General features: G+C 46.6%; 1 long non-coding RNA gene across 11 annotated transcripts in view; it reads left to right on the forward strand.

The window, feature by feature from the left end:
- The first annotated feature begins 399 nt into the window (after positions 1 to 399).
- The window catches only part of LOC110350942 (uncharacterized), a 57,079-nt gene continuing 38,068 nt past the window's right edge, over positions 400 to 19,410 (forward strand). For 4 of the 11 annotated variants that reach the window (XR_015444449.1, XR_015444454.1, XR_015444455.1 and 1 more), the window contains exon 1: positions 405 to 672. This is a non-coding gene — a long non-coding RNA (uncharacterized LOC110350942). Of the gene's footprint in view, positions 673 to 19,218; positions 19,269 to 19,410 lie in introns of all 11 variants that reach the window. The other 7 variants (XR_015444458.1, XR_015444459.1, XR_015444450.1 and 4 more) reach the window with 7 other exon arrangements.

A 19,410-nucleotide genomic window follows, 5' to 3' on the forward strand; every position in this document is an offset into this window, starting at 1 on the left:
GGGAGGTGGAGGGAGAGGAAGGAGGTTCAAAAAAAAGAATCAAGACGTGTCCTGTACGTGTACCAACTCCCCATAATGTAATCATTATGTACTACACACATGTGCCATTACAAATAAAATAAATTTAGCAATCTCATATAGTATTCAAAAAAATTCGTACACTGTGCAACACATTTTATTACATTGCCATCTATAGTATGCAAATCTATTGTTTTTACAAATTTTCCTCCAAGATGGATCGTACCTTTCTTGAAATTTAATATAATTTTTAGCCAAGGATTCTACGTTAGTGGGATGCTTCACAGGTCCTTGGCAATTGAAAGCAGAAGTGTTCCATTCGCTGATCTCGGTCTATGCTTCAGCTCCCCGAAGCGAGTTTCTAAGGCAAATGAGAAATGCAGCCTGCTGCCTCTGCTGCCTCAGTTGTGGCTCTGGTTGAGATGGCTCAATTCCCTGCCTTCCCTTTTCCTGAAGCTTCCCTTTGCCGATGAGGAATGCCACGCCTCTGAGCCCTGGAGGGTGATCTCAGCTGCTAACTATATGCTAAGACCCAGCAGCCCAAAAGAGGACGTGGCTCTGTGGCCATCTGGGAAATGTCAACCAGTGGCTTTGTTTCCCCTTGTGCAGTCTCTGCGGCTTCTTCTACATAAGGAGGGTCAAAAGGGAAGGCAGGTGAGTCAGGGACACGGACTCGCGGGTGGGGATGGGTGGGGCACTTCGTGAATATCTTCCTATACCTTTGATCTGCTGGCTAAAATTAAAAAACATTCATTTTTGTCCATTATGAAGAGAACCTCAAAAAGAACTGAAAGGAAGGACGCTCAGAAGGAGCCGGGCTGAAGCGTTGCTGGGCAGGGGTAACATCACAGCACTGCCATCACCCGCCAGACGGAGGCCACGGCCAAGCCCCGGGGTGCAGTGGGAGGCTGTCCCCCTGCCCCTGCAAAGTCAGGCCAGGCTGGTCCAAAGGCAGCGTGATTGGTCAGTTGTGGTAATTTACTACTCCACGTAGCCAGTGCTTGCCGTGGGCCGTGTACTTTACATGACCACCATATTTAATCTTTGCTACAACTTTTTAAATTAATTTTAAAATAATTTTATTATTAATATTAATTTTTATTAATTTTAAAATGTATACATTTTAGGTATGCAACATAATGACATTCATCACTGGGAACTTGTACCTTTACATACTCTATCTTCGTTCTTATTTTTTCCCCTTCCCCTGCCCTCCCTTCAACCCCTCCACCCTCTCTATTTACAAAGACTTTGTTTCCATTTTTTCCTTTTCTCATATTAATTCCATTCCCTTTTGAGCATATAACTATCTTCCTTTAGTAGAAAAGGAAGTTCCATGTTCATAGCAGCACAATTTACAACAGCTAGATGTTGGGAACATTATACATGCCCATCAACAGATAAATGGATATGGAAAATGTGTTTATACACCATGGAGTACCATGCTGCATAAAAGGAAGATAAACTTGAGGCATTTGTAGGTAAATGGTTGCAAGTTGAGAACACAATGTTAAGTGAAATGAATCAGAGACAAGCTCAGATACCGCATGTCTCTCTTACTGTATATGAGAAACTATGTATATGTATACACAGATACAAAGAGCAAAATGAAGAGAGAAATAGAAAGTAGGGAGAAGATGAAATACTTCCTCAAATTACATTGCTTTAAAAATGTTTCAGTATATACACTTATTTCATTTCTACTACGAGTTTATCTTAGTTCATCGAGAAGAAAGTTTTGTGTTATGTCTTTTTTTTGTAAGAATCTTTCTGGGTTATGTCTTGAACATTGAGTAATTTGAAGACAAATGATACATAGTGTAGTAACTATTGTTGTTCTCTTAATATTCGATTATGTGAAATTTTGTTTTGTTTTTTCATAAAATTAAAAAAAAAAAGAAAAGGGAGTTGGAGCTCAGAGAGGTGAGGAGAGAAGCCCTCAGTCACACAGCCAGAAAGGGGAGGGTTCGGGTTTCAAATCCTGGTGGGATGTCAGGTGCTTTGCATCCTTGCCCTAATTTTATCCCCCTCTGGCTATAGCTGAGAAAGGACAACTTGTACAGCACCTCTGAGTCTCTGTGTTGTCCTTAAAATAAGGGGACAAGGCAGATGGTCCAGGACGGCTCTGTCTCTGGTGGCCGCTGCTCACTGCCCGTGGCTGCTGGTGCCTGGAGCCCTCGATGTGGTCAGGCAGAACTGACCAGGGTTGTAAGTGGATAACACCTGCCCTGTTCCAAAGACTCCATACAGAAAACAGCCCTTGACACGTCTCAATGGTATTGTACATACTGGTTACTTTTTAAATGATAACATTGTAGTTAAACTATACTGTTAAAATTAATTTTTCCTGTTGATTTTTACCTGAGAAAATTTAAAATCACGTGTTTACTAGAAAATTTAAAATCACATGTGCAGCTCACATGTAATTATATTTTCATAGGACAGTGTCTTCTAGACTTTTCTTACCTTTCTTCTTTTTTAGGGGTACTGGGGATTGAACCTAGGGCTTCCACACTGAGCTATACGTATCTTCAGCCTTTAAAAAAATTTTTTTTGAGGTAGTGTCTCATTAAGTTGCCCAGGCTAGCCTGGAAATTGTGACCCTCCCGCCTCAGCCCCCCATAGACTTTTTTTCTTCGGATGTATCCCTGAGAGTCTTGGATCTCCAGAGCTGACTTTCCTTTAGGGCGCCTGGCATGTGTTTGGAGTTGACGATGAGAGCAGGCACTGACATGAGGAGAAAGCACAGCCAGAGCTATCCATGGGTGTAGTATTAGCTCTGACAACCAGTACCAAATTAGCCACACAATTTGGTTAAAAATGGACTTGTATTTGACACCACACCAACTAAACAAGCAGGTAAGAATGCTATTTTGCCCTTTGAAGCAAGGGTGACCACCATTGCAAACACAGGTGAAATCTTTTTACCCGTACGGTTTCATATAATTCTCCTAGCAATCTTGCAAAGTAAACTCGATCATGCAGATGATGAAACCAAGACTCAAGAGAGGTTAACTAACTTGCCCAACATCACAGAACTTGTTAGTGATGGGGCTGGCTCACATGAGTGTCTGATACCAAAGCTTAGAATTATGGTCGTTAGGTGAGACTCCCTAACCCAAATGTCCTTGGTTTCTCCAATTGTGAGCAAGTGAAAGACAGGAAAAGGCATCTGTTTTGTGGAAGGGTAGCGGTGCTGGCAGAACCTCTGTGAGGAGCCTGCTTGTGTCAGCCTGGAAGGACCTGCTGGTCACCATCTGCCCCTCAGGCTGAGGTGCTATTCTGCTGGGACCCCAGTGGTTTAGAGGCCTATGGTTCTGTGGCTGTTCACATGCAGACAGCAGGGACATAGATGGAGACAGTGATGTACCACACAGGAAGCCTACAAAGGTACTGGGCGATGCTCTAGGTACAACTATGAGAGAGAAGCCACTCAGTGATCAGAACATGAAAAGTTAATATAAAGAATTAGACATATGCTTAGCATGTGTGAGGTCCTGGGTTCAATCTCCAGTACCAAAAAGGAAGAGAGAGGAAGGGTGTGAGGGAGGGAGGGGGGGGAGGAGAAGGAGGAGAAGGAAGAGAAGGAAAAGGAAGAGGAGGAAGGGAGGGGGAGGAAGGAAAGGAAAGGAAAGAAGAAAGAAAGGAAGAGAGAGGGAGGGAAGGAAGAAAAGGACCAAAGGAAGGGAAGAATTATTGACTATAATAGAGGAGTAGAATAATGGGAATTGGCTAGGAAAAAGTAAAGGAAATGTTAGAACACAGGAACGGACTGTATAAGCAGCAGCCATTACACTCAGTGCTGAGGTAAAGGCCCAAGGAATGTCTCCCCTTCTGTCTCCTTCCTCCAAGGACTGAGACCTGGATGGTGTTGGAGAGAACACGGCCATGCCCCGCACTGGGTGGAAAAAAGAGTAGGTGACTGGTGGAATTTGATGGAGATTCGCTCTCTGGAACTTCGTAGAAGTCAATTCTCTTGTGTGCTAGAAAGCTGCTCAGGGGGAAGTGACTGGCCATGCTGGGGAAGCCGGTAGATGTGGGATTCTGGGGAGCCTGGTGTAAAAGACTCTTGCCTTCTGGATTTGGAAAAGCTCCTGTGCAGATCAAGAGCACCAGAACCTGGGGAGAAACCCCATCCCACTGCAGTGTGTCTGCAGGGCTGTGTATTGGCCAAGACAGCACGGTGCCAACTGGCAAAGGAAAAGTGTTTGAAGGGCTCAGATACATTTTCGCAGAGCAGGCAGTGAAGGGTGAATTTGGAGCTGAGAGGCAGTAAATTGATAACTGGCAAACCATAGAAGACTGGTCTTTATACCATAAAATACGTAAGCCATATTGAGGGGCACTTGTCCGGGGGCCCTAATTTCTAGCTCAGTTATCAACCATCCTGATAGTCATAGTTTTGAGAGGTTCTCTAGGTAATTTTGATGGATGAACAGCTGCTGTCAAATTTCACTTGGATGATGGCAGTGGGCTCCTAATTGCTGTCCCTGTATCCCTTCTTATTCCTGTATCATCTGTTTTTCACATGGCTGCTGTATGAGTCTGTTTTCTCTTGCTATCATAAAAGACCCAAGGCTGAAAGAAAAAAAAAAGAAAAGAGTTTTCTTAGCTTACAAATTGAGGAGCTGGAAGTCTAAGACTGGGCAGCTCCACCTCTTTGGCTTCTGTGGGGGTCCTCTTTGGCTGTGTCACTGCACAGTGGAGAGGCAGAAGGGGAAATGTCCACATGCAGGAAGGGCCAGGTGTGAGAGGTGGCCTTGCTTTATCTCGGCCCATTCTCACTGTGAGAGTGAGAGGATGTCCAGAGAGCAGCATAATACTTTCCAGGGCAAGGCCCCCAATGACAGAGCCACACCACACTGGGCCCAGCTTTTAAATTACCCCACCACCCCGAGACCGAGCCTTTGGCACATGGATCTTCAGGGTACAGACCCCCTCCACACACAGCAGCAGGCAGGTGGCCCTGCTGGAAGTCAGGATTTGTTGCCCATCTGCTCAACACCCCCACTTCCTCCATCTCCACCAGAGAGAAGCTCAAGTCTCTGTGGGGCCCTGATGGTGTGGAATCCCCACTATCTCTCCTGCACCTGGGCCACTCTGGCCGGTCTGGTACCATGAACACCCCAGGCTCATCCCACCCCAGAAAGTGCACGCTACAGTCCTCCTGCCTGGTGGGTTCTCCTAGATTTCTGCAGAGCTCCCACCCTGCCTAGCCTCTGGTCCCTGCTTGGTTGATTTCTTCTTGGTGACTGCTCTGGCCACTCTGCAGTGCAACTTTCCTTCTCCCCTGCATGTCAGGTCCTCTCTGTCCTCTTCCGTGGTTGATTCTTCCTCCATAACACTATGTATGTATTATTCCATATTCCATGTATTTATTTTGTTCTTCACTAGAACATAAACTCCATGAAAAAAAAAGTTTTTTATCTCTTTTGTTTACTTCTGTACTTTCTGGGACCTTGAATGGTGCCCAGGACAGTAATTGCTCAATGAATATTTGTTGGATGAATAAATGCAGCTGCACTCTGAGAAATTTCTCTGTGGAGTATGGAGATTGTGTGGAAGCCGCAGCAGTTCTGACACTTTAGAGTCTTCATATACATAAACACAGCTCTGGATAAACAGAACACTTCTCTTCTACTCAGAAGGCTGGAGGAACAGCCCAAGTCATTGAAAGAGCATGTGGGGTCTAGGAAAGAGAAAATGGGAATTATTCAACATGGCCATCTCTTTGGAGTGCATGTTTGCAGTACATCAGGGTTAGGTTCGCTGTGGGGGTTGGTGCTGTACATAACACTGCTTCGTTCTTTCACACCTCCCCTTCCCCTGGTCCTCTTCCCATTTACAGAAGTCCTATGTCCCTGTTTCTAATTACCGATCTTTTACTGTGCTCTTTAATTTATTTATACTTTGGGTTTTTCATTTAAGAGAAGCTATGTGATGTTTAAACTTTTCATCTGATTTATTTCACTTAGCATTGTGGTCTAAGGTGCGTCCATTTTCCTATAAGTGACTCAAATTGACCTTTCTTTGCATCAGGGTGGTACTCCACTGTGTATAAATACCATATTTTCTGTCTCCATTCATCTGTTGATGGACATACAGGCTGCTTCTAGAATTCAGCTATTATGAGTTGTGCTGCTATCCATGCATGGGTATGCATGGATCACTGTAGTATGATGCCTCTCTTTCGGGAAGATAGGAGAAAGCTGGGTTGAATGAAGTTTCTAGTTTCAGTTTTTTGAGGAATCTTCCTGCTGGTTGTACTAGTTTTCATTCTCATCAACAGTGTAGAAGTGCCTCCTCACCCCCCGAAGCCTCTTCAGCATTTGTTGTTGCTTGATTTCTTGATGATGGCCATCCTTTCTGGAGTAAGAGGGAATCTGCGTTGTTTTAATTTGCAGTTCTGGAATGGCCAGAGATGTCGAATATTTCTCCATGTCTCTGTTGGCCCCTTGCTCTTCTCCTGAGAAATGCCTGAGCAAGGTCTGCATTCGCAGCTGTGTTGCTTTCTAGAGGTCTTGGATTCAGAGGACTAGGCTCTAGATGCAAACAAAGTCCATCTGTCTTGTCTTGTTCCGAGCACCAGCTTCTGGCATTCTCAAAGGAAGGAAGCAGCCTCCTGTTGGCTTTTCCTTTGGGTACTGCAAGTCACCGTTGAGGTCAAACCTCTCCGGCCTGCTCTCAGCACTGAAGGACTGTGACCTTGCTGTGTGAGTCGCATTCCCATTGCTCATGTTTTGGACCATTTTAGCCAAGGATGTGTGAGAGCTTCTGCATGAGTTGTTTAAGGAACGAGCTGAGACAGATGAGAGATTTGAGTTGGACTCTGCAGGATGGATGGAAGTAGTAAAGCAGGCCTGGCACATCGTGCATGTGTGAACCTGCAGGGCCAACAGTGTAGGACAAGGTTTTAGGCTGATTTTTGAGACTGAATTGAACAGACAAAGACCGTCGTGTGACAGGCAGAAGATGGAGGAGAAAAACGAGCCCCTTGGAGTTGATTTATAGTTACAGGGCTCATCAGGCCTTTTTCGGAGGCTGGGCAATTCGATGCCAGTATGACTACAATATCAAAGATGAAACGGGCTAGCAAGGCCTCAGCCCCTCATGTTGGAATGTTCTGCTGTTGAGATGAGTCCTTGCCGGGCTGTAGACAGGCTGTCTTAGTAATAATGATCTTGTAGGGCCGGGGATGTAGCTCAGTGGTGCTGCCGCCTGCCTCACAAGGGCAAGGTCCTGAGTTTGATCCCTGGTACCAAAAAAATGGTCTTGTAAGTTCACAAAAGGCTGGAAAAGGTATTCCCTCATCCAGGAAGGTGTGTTGGTCAATGAGGACTTCAAATAGAAAATTACCTACGAATTACTGTGAACTTGAAAAAAAAAATCACACCTGATCATTTTATCATTGATGTTTCTAAGGATAAGGGCAGATTTGTCTGGTTCCAAAGGAAAGCCAAGTTAGGAAGATGGAGGAAGGAAATTCAGTGGGGATAACTGACCCTCTAGAGCCCTAAGAAGTGGGCCAAGAAGGGAGAAAGGATGTAGGTCGTTCCTCCCCAGGCCTGGGGCCCCGCTGGAATGATCTCTCTTTCCTACACTGGCAACCTATATACTCCTCAGACTGCCAACCCAATGGCCAAGTGTCAGAGCATTTTGTGTTCTGTGGGCAGCAGCATCTGATGGGCTCAGTCTCTCTTTCTTCTTGAGACACCTTCCTCCTGCTGTGCATGTGCCTCTCTCCTCTGGTTATTTACTTACGTCCCTGGCTACTTCCTCACTCTCTTTGATGGTTTCCTCCCTCCTCCTGAAGATCTATTATTTGGAGGGTCTGAAGTTTTAGTAAAGATCTCATCTCTGCGGTAGCGAATCTCTGCTGAGATCCATTCACTTAGGGTTGCCATTTCAAAAACTATCTTCCAAGAACTCTCAAATTCCTGTCTTGAGCCTGTCCCATTCCCTGCACTCAGATCTGGGCAGCTTTTTACTCGACACATCGACACCGGTGCCAGATAGGTATCCAAACTTCACATCGCCCCAAATATGCTCTGGTTTCTCCACCCTCAAAGAAATCCCTGTCGTCTTCTCGTCTTTGTTGGTGGCAATCCCCTTTATCCAGGTGCTCCAAGCTGCAAAGTGTGGTGTTGCCCTTGATGCTTTCTCTGTTCTCCCGGATCTGATCCATCAGCCGATCCTGTTGGCTTCACCTCTCAAACAGATCCAGAATCTGCTTGTTGTGTCCCTGCCTTCCTGCCAACATGACTTCTCTGGATTATTGCTGAGCTCTCAACTGGCCATTCTGCTGCCACGTCTGCCCTGTCCCCTTGTGGCCTCAAGATGGTGGTTGGAGAGACATTTTTAAGGCATCAATCATCCCCTCTGCTAAAAGCCTCCAGGTGGCTTTCCCTCTCTTTCAGCATAAAAACTAGGCTTCTGGAGTAGCTCCCAGGCCTGTGTGACCATCCTCGCTCTGGCCAACTCTCTAATCTCCTGCTGCCCACCAGCTTCCTTGGCTGTTCTTGGATTCACCAGTCACAGCCCCAGCTCAGCGCCCGTTCTGCTGTGGGAAGCTCTGCTTCCAAACCCTCATTTTCACTCCTCTTTCAAAGTCTCTGCCCTGATGTCCCCTTCCCTTCCCCGATCACACTAAGAAGGAGCACTGGTCTCAGCCAGGTTTTATTATGTACAGTGTAAATAATGGCATATAATAGTCCAAGTCTTCTTCCCACAGCCCTTCCGGTCACTTTGAGTCTTCCTTGCCATGCTGCTTCTGTTGCTCCGAGTTCTTGGTTGGTGGTACAGATGATATGCCGTGATGGACAGTTACTTGCTTATTTATGGTCTGTCTGCCCACACTGAAATGTAAGTTCCACTAGTGCAAAGGAACTTGGGCAACAGTGTTCACCAGTTGCCTCAAATGTCACCTGACACAAAGAAAGTGCTGGACAAACATTGTTGAATCAATGGACATTTAAACAAAGCAGTGGAGAGGAGAAGAAGGTGGACAAAAACAGTGGCCCCGAGTTCAGAGGGTTGGGCGGAAATGGGTATCTCGGTGAGAACTAGTTTGTAGGGCAGCGGGTGTCTCTCCTTGGAGGACTTGAACCCAAGAGGCTGAAGGTTTCATATCCACAGTAGTTTGGACCCAAGCTTACCTGGCTGGGCCATTTACTGCCTGTGGGTCTTTGGACAAGATATATACTCTTGCTAAGTCTCAGTTTTTCTCAACTCAAAACTAGGGATAATAACCAAACCTATTTGGCAATTATTAGGAAGAAAAATAGGCTTAAAACATGATGAGCATGATGCCTGGTTATAATAAGTGCTCAATAAATGATATAATTATTATTTTTGTTATACAAAATAAATTGTTGGCTGGATGTACCCTAAAACATCAACAATGGCTAGCCTGATGTCTGCATTGGTGGATGATTTTTATTTTCTTCTTACGGCCCTATTTTCTTTTTCCTGTTTTATTTTTCAAAATAAACAAGTATTACCCTATGAAAACAAATGAGAGTTATTCTTTTTTTAAAAAAGAATTAGACCTGTGCAGCTGTGCTTTGCTTAGGTTGGGTCGAGTGGACCATTTGAGCAGCTTTGATGCTCTCCTTGGGCCCTCATCAGCCTATTGATTCTGCTCTTTCTGGGCCCAAGGTAGGCATGGAAGAGGTGTGGGAAGAAGGAAGAGCAAGGGATGCTTTCAGTTATAAACTAAAGAGGTCCAGATGCTAGAGGGAGGAGCTTCTGAGGTCGGGGTTCTATTGCAGGGCATAGGATGAGTTTACCTTCAGGGGCCCTATGGTGGGTAAAAAGAAAGCGCAAACCAATTCCACTTTAGTTCTAGCAGGAGAGGGTCCCGGAAGGAGACAAAGATGGGCTCTTGAGAGAAGATGGATTCAGATGTGTGGCAGCTAAAGATTCTCTAGAGGTGGGTTCTCCAGGAGAAATAGAAAATGACCCCATGTAAGGGAGTTTTCTAAAGGGGAAGGGGAAAAAGCAGGTGAAATTAATTGTAACCTATCTTATTTAGCCCCAAATATTATCATTCAACAAATGATGTTAGTGTACAGAAATGATTCATGAGCTCTTTCTCCGGGACCCCCCCCTCCTTCGAGATCCAGGGTGTATTTTAGGCTCACAGCACATCTGGATCCAGACTCACCACCTTTCACCTGCTCAGGGCTCAGCGTGGCCAGCAGCCAGTGTGCTGGGGCAGGCAGCTTGGATCCAGAGCCCACCCTCCAGGGCCAGTGAAGCCTTCCCTTTTCCCTCTTGTATCTTATCACCATCTCTTCTAAGAAGGCCTCACATAGGTCTGGCCACTTCCTGCAAGGGTCATTCTCTGGCACTGCCAGGCCTTCCCAGAAAAGGAGTGGTTCCTGGATGGGGCTGTTGGGAAACGCAGAGGAGTTGGCACTGGGCCATGTGGAGGACCCTGGGTCCTTGTCACCCTGGGTGTTGGAGGGCCAGGACGCTGCACGTGCGTAGTGCAGAGCTGGTGGCCACCAGAGCTGGGCTGAGGAGCCTTCAAGTCAGCAGCCAGCCTGGGTAGAGCAGGCAGGGAGCGGTGTCGTGGCCTGGCCACCTGTGGAGAAGGTGACCTTGGCTTTTCCCACTTTCCAGCCTTGCGAGTCCCTTTCCCCAGGCTCCACCCCCTGCCTGGACACACATGGCAGCCCTAAGCTACTTTTCTTCCCACCAGCTGGACTGCAAGGGGAAGATTTATGGCTACCTTGCCTGGGGAGTGTGACTAGTAGCAGAGCTGGGTTTAATTGTGACCAGCTACTTCATCTGTCACGGGGCTGCATTTGTCTGTTTGGAAGATTCAATTTTTCCCAGTGAAACAGGTCTGATGAGCCTCGAGGGCTCTTGTTTGCTTTCTGAGCTCCTAGCAAGCTGGGACTGTCATGGCACAGGGTACATCGTATCCATGCACTGCCCACCAGGAAGGTGTCAGGCAGAGGCCAGTGCCCTTCTCACCTGGGGCACCGGGGCCTTGGGAGCCCCATGTTCTTCCATTTAGGGAGCTTCCTCTCGGGAGTGCTCAGTGAAGGCGATATTTTTTCTTTGTGCTTGTAATAATCTGCGTTACATTTTGCTTATAGAGCTGGCCAAGGCCCTAGAATTCTGTTTTTGTTTTCTAGCTGGGGAAACTGAGTCAAGAAGGGTGAATGGATGTGCTACAGCCACCCATGTTTGATGGCCTCATCCATGCCGCTGTCCTCTGTGGTGGCTCCAGACGGCAGGACAGGGGCAGACATGGATGGGGCTTGGGAGAGGGGTGTGGGTTTGTGGGTCAGGTACCACCCTTATCAACACCGCTGGCCTTGGTGAGGACAGAACCCCTCTGCCTCCTCTCCCCAGCTGCCACCACCACTCTCTTCGAGGCCGCTGCTGCTCTGGCGACTGCTGGAACCGGGATTCCCTGGTCCAGGCTAGGTTTTCTGCTCACCTGGGTGGAGGGGGATGAAGAAAGCAGAAACCTAAATCCAGATTTGCAAAATGTTAACAACACACACACACACACACACACACACACACAGCAGGAGTCCACTGGCACCAGTTTAATCTCAGCACTGTCAGGAGCTTTCCAACCCTTTTTCTCCCTGCCTCAGTTTCTCTCCTGAGCCGTGGGCAGGTTGACCTACTGATCTTGGAGCGTCCTTTGGCTTCCACATCCAGTAAACATGACGTAGAGTGGTTCTGGGGAAATGGGGAAAGCACTGGGCTGACTTATGAGCTGGGTGACCAGACACATTTGGAATTCTCTGTGCACCCCATCTCCCCATTTCTGAAAACATAGAGCTAGCGGCTTCCACCCCATAGAATTTTAAGGCTGAGAGAATGCACATGAGGGAGTGGCCAGCAAAGCCACCTAGGGTGTGGTGTGGTGACCCTTAATTATTGCTTTTCTTGTTGGTTGTTTGTTGGGGGGGGGTCCTGGAGGCTGAACCCAGGGCCTTCGCATGGAGCCACACTGCCCAGCCCCTTTTTATGTTTGTATTTTGAGATAGGGTCTCGTTAAGTTGCCCAGGCTGGGCTTGAACTTGCCATCCTTCAGCTTTAGCCTCTCAGAGAGCTGGGATCCAGCCACCATGCCTGGCTTTGTTGTCTCTTTCTTTCTCTAATGCCCTGGCTTTCAGGCTAGCATGTGTGTTGCATCCGGCTTATCTCGGTTTCCCAGTGACAAGTGTGCTCCTGTCTTCCGGCTGACCACTCTGTTGTCTCCTTGGGGGTCTGGACTTGGTCCGGTGGGCATGTTTACACCTGGGGAACTGGCAAGGGAAAATCAAGTTTTCTGTCAATTAGAAAAGTCAGCTGTGAAACATTACCAGTCCTCTGCTGCACCTCGCTTACCAATTTTGCATAGGTTTACTCCATTTTCTCTGTTTTGAGCATATTTTTCATTTATGCAGCAACTATTTATTTCAAGTCTATGCTGCATAAGAGCAATGGAGAGGGTGGCCAGATGAAACACAGGGTGTTCAGTTAAATCCTAATTTCAGGTAAACAACAAACAATGTTTTTTCATGTCCTATGCACAATTCAGATGTCCTTAAACTATGAAAAATGTGTTCTGCTGTTCATCTGAAATTGAAATTTAACTGGGCATCCAGCATTTGTTTGCTGAATGTGTCAACTGTAGCTATGGAGAATCTGGTTTTCCGGTGTGCAGCTCCTGTGTGTGGGAGGCCGATGGGATAGGAGAGGTGCTGACCTTAAGAAATCTGAAAACAGAAGGCTACCTGGGTATGTCCAACACAACGACTGCCATCTTTATTATCATCACTATGGTCCCCAAGACACATGTGCTGGAAATTTCAGGCCCAGAGCAACAGTGTTAGGAGGTGGGTAATTACATCATCAGGGTTCTGCTTTCATGAATGAATGAGTGAGTGAATGAATGAAGGAATTTCACCATCACAGGAGTCCTTGTGGGAGAGCTGAGCCCACTCTTGCTTTCTGCTCTCAACCTCCCTCCTTTTCCCCCCTTTCTGCCATGGGACCGGGAAGCTTGGTGGCCCTTGTTGGATGTCCGGCCTCCAGAGCCTTCTTCTTTAAAGATTACCCAGTTGCAGGCATTCTGGGTGGCAGACAATGCACAAAGACAGTCGTCCATCCTTTATTCCATGGCACTAGGCAAGCATTATATACGGGCACCACTCCAGGCTAAATCTAGGGATCCAGCAGTAGACAAAACATATGATCTCTCTTCTCAAAGAGCTCCCCCTGGTCTGGGAAAGACAAGCAATGAATAAGGAAGTAAGAGCCACAATGTATCAGGAAAGAGTAAGCATACTGGAGAGGAACGAAGCAGGGAAGGAGTGGCAGGTGGTTAGGGAGATGGGCACATGCTGATCTGCACTGTCCCGTGCTAAGTGTGTCCCTGTGTGGCTCTGGGGTGGTCGAATTATTCTGACCCCCATTGCAGGAGAGTAAGCTGAGGACTGGGAAGATTCAGTTTCTGGCCCAGGTTCCAAGGAGCCTGTGGTGGCCCTGAGGGCTGGCTTAACCAGCCAGTGTTTTCTTTCTCATGTAGACACCTGCGCTGGTGCTGGGGAGGCCCCTTGCTGGCCTCGGTGGGCCCTGTGTGGAATGTGACTCCCCACGCTCGGGCCAGGACAGTCTTCCCTGTGTTGAGGACCAGCCAAGGGGCCTCCCTCTGCCCTGCGATCTGGTGACCTGGCTCTGGGGCTGCTCTCCCATGGGGCTGGCGGTGGCACCTGAGGTCCCACAGACGCTGACCTTGCACCTAAAAAGGATACATTGTTTTCCAACACAGCTTCCTATTCCTACCAGACAAACCAGCGTGTTCACAATGCATGCAGGTTGTCAATGCTGGCCGGGGTTTCGTTTTTAGCAGCAAACTTTTGTCAACAGCTTGGCATTTTTCTCTCCATTCACGGGGCCAGCACTGGCCTGGGTGCCCAGAGCCACACACTCTGGCTCGCTCGGCCTGCAGCGGTGATAACACGGTTATTATTAGCCGCGGCCTCCGGAATGCCAGCGTTCATTCCCAAACCATGGCTCTTCTGGGTGAAACCACAGAGCAGCCCGGTTATCACAGTGGCTCTCGGACTTGTGAGGAGGCCCTCCCCGAGCCATCCCCGGAGTCATCGCTAGCCTGGCGCACCCCGCTTTCTCCTCGCTTGCCACCTCCATCAGCAGGAGACAGGGCTCCAGGCTGGTCCTGGCTCCTCACTCAGCCCTGTGCCACTTGCTGTCCCCTTCTCCTCCTTCTGCCTCCCCACCCATGCTGGCCTGGAGACTTCCTCACCACAGAGCCTTCTGCATAGAGACAGCCCCAGGCACCCGCCACAGTTAACTGCCTCTTACTAGGCAGTTTCTTCCTAAGTATGCTCTAAGACTGGTGTATTTTTATCATGAGATAAGTGTCCTTAAGTTTTAAACAGAGTCCTCCCAGCCAGATGGCAAACCGGGCCCTCTGGATGCTCACGGTGCCTCTCTTACACCTAATGATGCCCGAGCAGCGGGACCTCCAGGGCAGAACAAGGGTCTCTTCTCCCACTGAAGTATAAATATCTGCAATTAAGTGCATAATTTGCTCAAATCTTAAGTGTACAACTCAACACATATTTATATGTAGTATTTACATACACGTTCTGATTGAAAATTACAGTGAATGTCTAAATTTTAAAACAATGATTAGAGTAAAAGACACATTGCCATTGACTCCCCCCCCCCCAAGCACTCCTCCTCATTTTGAACTGATTCTGTTGTGCTTGCCACTCTCAGAAGCAGTTCTGGAAACCCTCTTTCATGGGTGTCTTTAACTACACAGTCCTAACTGCCTGTCCTGAATTGATTCAAAATGACCTTTCGCAGTGATTTTGGCTTTAGGGCAGTGTTAGAGGTCTCATGGAGCGAGGTTTGGGTGAATAAGGTGGATGAGGACACACCGGCATGTTTTTAGGAGGCTATCTTTCAATTGGATGGCATTTGGCAGTGACATTCACCACATTTTTGATCATTCCTTGTAAAGACACTCATGGAAGAGGACTTTCAGAGCTGCTTCACAAAGAGGCAAGAGCACTGGGATAAGTGTATTTGACGTGAAGGGGAGAATTTGGAGGGAGTTTTGCAATGTGTCTTTTTACTGTAATAAAATGTTACAAAAGTTTAAATGTTCACCACGGATTTTGATCACACCTCATATATATTTATATTATATATGTAAATTATAATTACACTTAGTCTCACTGACCAATGCCCAATCAACTCTGAGATGCCCGCTGTTTCGGCTTCTCTGAGATGTCTGTCTTTGCATCCCACAAGGCAAGAGCTTGACACACACCCCTACCTGTAACCTCCTAGTGCTTTGGGCCAGCATAGGTTGTGGAATCCGGTGCCCAGCATCGAGGGCTGCTCTGGCTCTGAACAAGTTAAGCACCTCACCGGGGTGGCGGGGGGGTTGTGTTTCAAGAGCTCTGCTGGGCTGGATGGAAACACAGTGGAAACCGAGTTAAGGGCAGTGCTGTGTTGTAGAGCAGTATGCCCACTGAGCCAAGGAGAACCATTTATTTTTAATTGAATTAAATTGCTCACAAAATGAAAGTAGCATACTTTCATTAATATTTAATTACATACAGTGTTAAACAACGATCACAAAGAAAACTTTGCAGCTTTTTTGTCTCTTTTTTTTTATTGCATAGTTGAACAAGATATTCTTATGAGCTGCTTTATGCTTGGAATTTTAAGGGCTTCACTCTTGTGCCACTTGAGAAGGGCTTAATTGGCAGGACTTAGCTGAGGGAGGTGGGAGGTGGCCGTGATGTTGGCCACAGGCAGTGTGTGGATGTGTGTGGATGTACATACATTTGTGTAGCTTCAATCACCCAGCTAAAGAGAAATATTGGGGGCTCTGGCAGAGAAAGCACACCATTTGGACATCTTGAAGTCTGTTTGGCGCCCACCTCCCAAAAATTCTGAATATGCTGGGAGAAGACATTGCTTTTGCAAGAAGTCTTCCCAAAGGAAAGAGTATTCGATTGTGCATGACAGTTTATTTCTGTATTTTGTCAGATTGTTCTCACACCATAAAGCAATGATTTCCAAAGTTTCCAGTACCTAATAATTTCCCAAGATGCAGACTGCCTGGTGATATGGCCAGAGAATCAGAATTTTCCATGTGTCCAGGTGTTGATTCTGATTCAGGGAGTCAGAAGGCCACACTTGGAGGAATAGTATTGTGAGAGGATAGAACGGAATGCAGCGATCAGCTCCTCTCATTTCTAGCAATGGAATTGTTTTTCAAACTAAATCTTAGAACCTCCACAGATAAAACAAAGGAATGGACTGTTGCTCTGGTGAACACGGTGGTGGTGGAGCCCAGGGCTTCCTGTTCACCTTTACACCCCCTGGCCTTGTTGGTGGGTTAGAGTCATAGTGCTAAAGCACTGAGAGGCACAGTTGGAGAACTTCCCATTATAAATACACAATGGATATTTCTGACTAGTTAGGTAAATTTATAACATCATGCAGGAGTTGTCTAAGAAATGTCTAAAGAAAACATAGCTTTCCAGAGAAGCACTACAGAACCCCCGTCATAAGAAAGTCTAAGCATTCATTGTGTGCTCCTCGGCAAGGACACACCTGTGTTCATCCATTTATTCATTCAACAGGAACTGGCTGGATGGCCACAATGCAATGGATATTAGCCTAGCACCGGCACTGCTGCTACCACAGCAGTGGACAGGGTAGACAGTCACTGTTCCCTTGAAGCTTGTGTCCCAGTGGTGAGACAGAGATGGCAGATAAGAAGGCAAACACACCAGGGCTATGAGGCATGGAGGAGTCATGTGTTAGCCAGGGAAGTTCTCTGGAGGAGGTGACATGAGCTGAAATCTACATGACCAGAGGGGTCTCCTGTGAAAGAACTAAAGAAAGGAAGCTTTCTGCAAAGAGTACCAGAGTCTGGAGGTGGGGACTAGGAAAAGAGAGGTCAGAATAGCTGCAGGCACAAGGCCACCAAGGGCTGGAGCAAACTCCAAGGCCAAGAGTTGGATGGATGTAGAGGTCGTTCTAACTTGGGTGTGTCCCTGGGCCAATGAGGATGGCCAGCTCTGATTGGCAGGGTTCACTGAACTTCCGGTCACTTGCCAGGAGGGGGAGCCATGTTGGGCAGCCAGCCATGCTACTGGTTATCTTCATGCGGCTGCAGCCGGCCAACACAACTCATTCAGGGAGAAGTCCTGAAGGAGAGCCGCTCAGCTCTCAGAAGCAGGAGAAACAGAAACATATGAGTGTTTTAAGCCATTATACTTTGGGGTGGATGCATATTCAACTCGACACAGAGGTGTCTGATAACACAAGTCGAGGCAGCCTGTACATTTCCCTTTTTGCCTCTGTCATGTTGCCATAAACCTTTTAATGAAGAAGTTCTGAGCCAATGAGAAGCCAAGAAGGGTTTTTAAGACAAGCCACTTGCAGAACTTAAGTGTCTTTTACTTTGGGTCGATAACATCTCGATCCAAGAATTTTAGTATTCTCAAATGCTTCTTTTCTTTGATTCCATGCTTCTCTTATTCTAAGAGATTAAGCATCACAGAGAAATGGAGGCTTCCAGTTAAGAAAACCCTGTCTGAAAGTTATTTTTCTTGGGTAGAGGCTGCTTGGAATTAGCTGCATATCCCAGAAAGCCTTGGGCTCTGGATTCAGAAAGAGGTCGATCCCCTGTCCTCCCTCCATGTCCTCATTGTGTGACTTAGGTCAGAAAGCAGAAGCCTCCTGCATCTGTTTTCCCCATCTAAAACTGGGAGGACAGCACTGAACTGCAAAGGACAGAGGGCTGGGTGAGGGCCTGGTACACAACATCTTTGCAAATATTACTTCCATTCTCTTCCTCTCTCCTCCCTACTTCCCCCTTCCCTCCCTTTCCCTCTTTATCCCTTTCTGCTTGGACGCAGAAGTTTGGAACACGAAATAAAGGGACTGGACGAGGGAGAAAGCTACCAAGAGAGGCTGGAGTCTGACAAGCATGACGCCTGGCTTAGTCATAGAGGTTGAAAGGCAAGCAAAGGTCCCCTCAAAAGTCCTTGGCAGCCAATGTTTCTCCCTTTGCTGGGTGATTCATGATCCTGGGCTATTTCAGGTTATTGTTAATTGGCCTTTCAGTTTACAAAGCACTTTCACATACCTTATTGCATTTGATCTTCGCAATGACCACAGGGAGGTTTTTATTTTCTTCCTTTTACATAAGCAAAGTGAGGCTTGCAGTGGTTAAGAAATGAGCCCACAAACAAAGGCTGCAAGGTGAAGCCTAAGCTTGAGCCCACATGGCTTTGCTCCTCTGCTAGTACAACCCACTCTTCTCGGGGCTGGCTCCTGAAAGTCACTGCCAAATTGGCAGCACAATAATGGGTCCCATCCAGCAAGGTCTGTTACACGAACTTTTAAAAAGTCACATCTGGGAATAAGCAAGTAAGTAAAAACCATGACCCCTACCTCTGCCATAGAACTGGATGATTAGAGAGATGAGAGAAGAGCTTTCTTTTCTTTTTTTTAAAAAAGGTTTGTTTTTATTAGTACATGTTTGCATAATGATAACATTCATTGTAGGGAGCTGGCACATGTACATAACACATCTTAATTCTTTTTTCATCTCCTTCTTCTCTCTTTCCTCCCCTCTCCCTTCATCTTTTGGTCTCTTTCCCTTTTGCAAAAGATCTATCTCCTCACTTCCTATTATCTCTCTTTTACTTTGCTCTTTATTTATATTTCAGACTTCTCATGTAAGAGAAACCATGTGATATTGTGTCTTATTGGTTTCACTTAACATAAGGGTCTCAAGGTGCATTCCTTTTCCTACAAATGACTCAAGTTTATCCTTCTTTGTGGCAGAGTAGTATTCCACAGTGTATAAACACCACATTTTCTTTATCTATTATCTCTTAATGGACATATAGGTTGCTTCCAAGATTTAGCTTTTATGAATTGTGCTGCCATAAACATGGGTGTACTTCTTATCTTTCCATTAGTGGTCCACTATCACATACATCCTGTGATTTCATCACCATTTCACTTAAGTCCTTGTTTGCCTCCTTCCCCAGCTGAGATTCTAAGGTCTGTCATTACAGTCACTCCCTTGTGTAACATCTTCTCTTCTGCCTTCTCTCCTTGTTGACCATGTCTAGAAAACCCCCAACCCTGCTTAAATTTAACTCTCAATTTCCACAGTGCTGGCATCTTCCTAGCTGAACATGGATGGAGACAAATGTACCACTATGGTGAGTGGCCTCAGTTTAAATTCAGGCTGATTTAACTTCAAGTTTGCTCTTAGAGTTGGCTGCTAATTTCATTGTGATTCCCTAGACCGTTCACTTTCCTTCCAGTCTAGACAGTGATTTCACTCACATCCTCTCCTCTGTT

The sequence above is a fragment of the Heterocephalus glaber genome, unplaced genomic scaffold, assembly GCF_053883595.1.
Source record: "Heterocephalus glaber isolate CG9 unplaced genomic scaffold, H.glaber_assembly_v1.0 deba00001600, whole genome shotgun sequence".
In the NCBI taxonomy this organism is placed as follows: Eukaryota; Metazoa; Chordata; class Mammalia; order Rodentia; family Bathyergidae; genus Heterocephalus; species Heterocephalus glaber.